Raw genomic sequence first — 1116 nt, forward strand, 5'->3', positions numbered from 1 at the left:
TTCCCCCTGCCGTTTCCCGCTGGGCCTGGCAAAGCGCTGCCAGAGCTGCCAGGCTTATCTTTAGCTCTGTTCCCTCCCTCGCCCCCGCGCCCACCTCCTCGCCGTGCACCGCGTCCCCGGCCCCCACCAAAACATGCCGTTATATAAGCGCTCGCGGCAACCATCTGGGGCTGAGTCAGCCACGAACCCAAACGGACAGCAAGCCCACGAGGCGGGGACGCCAGCCCCCGGATGACACGCTTTCCAGCCCCCGGATGACAGGCTTTCGGGGTCACCTCCCCTCTAATGCCATCCCCGAGTGCCCGGCACCCCCACCCCAGACCCCGCATGGGTGCTGCAAGCCCAGAGAGCAGGCACCCTGGAAGGGGACAGCCTGGGGGACAGGCATCTTGCTTGGGGTCATCAGGCGGCACTGGCAAAGAGGGGAAGGCTTAATGACACGCTAATGAGGTATTGCCAAAATAAATGTGCCAACTGTAGGGGAAGAGGAGGGGAAACGTCAGCTGGCTGGGGAAGGGGTGTTGGTCTGCCAGCTCTGACACATCTTCTCTTCCCTCTCCATCCACAACCCTGATATCCCATCGGAAACCCTTCCGCGCGTCTTCCCTTAGAGCAGCACCACCGTGCCCGGTTTGACTCCAAATTTATTCATTCAGGGTTTTTTTTCCCCAAAACCTGGGGTCAGGACGGGGGTCTCCTTCGCCTCCTTTAAATCACCGTTTTTTTCCGGGAGCAGCGTCGTGGCGAGCGTTTGTGACCTGAACTTTGCAGCGTTGTGCTGATTCACGACAGCTTGTCACCGAAACTGCCTAAAACCGACAGAAAAAGGAACGCTGACTCATGTGTTTGCCTTCCCCAAGCAGGGAGAAATGTGAAAGGTGAACAAAGTACTTAACGGGTGATAATTACATTCAGTGCTGAAAAATTCAATCCATATTAATAAGCTGGCGTGTTATTACTAATAGAGGCCTTTTACAATTTAAAAAAAAAAAAAGTATTTAAGGTTTTTAACCTTGACAGTGACCTTTTAACAACAAGTGTAAGGAAACCCCTAATTTTGTCCCACTCACACTTATGAATCTGTGTTAAGGAGAAACTCCAGCTGCCGCCTTCCCT

Source organism: Aptenodytes forsteri, unplaced genomic scaffold (assembly GCF_000699145.1).
Source record: "Aptenodytes forsteri isolate BGI_AS27 unplaced genomic scaffold, ASM69914v1 Scaffold55, whole genome shotgun sequence".
In the NCBI taxonomy this organism is placed as follows: domain Eukaryota; kingdom Metazoa; phylum Chordata; class Aves; order Sphenisciformes; family Spheniscidae; genus Aptenodytes; species Aptenodytes forsteri.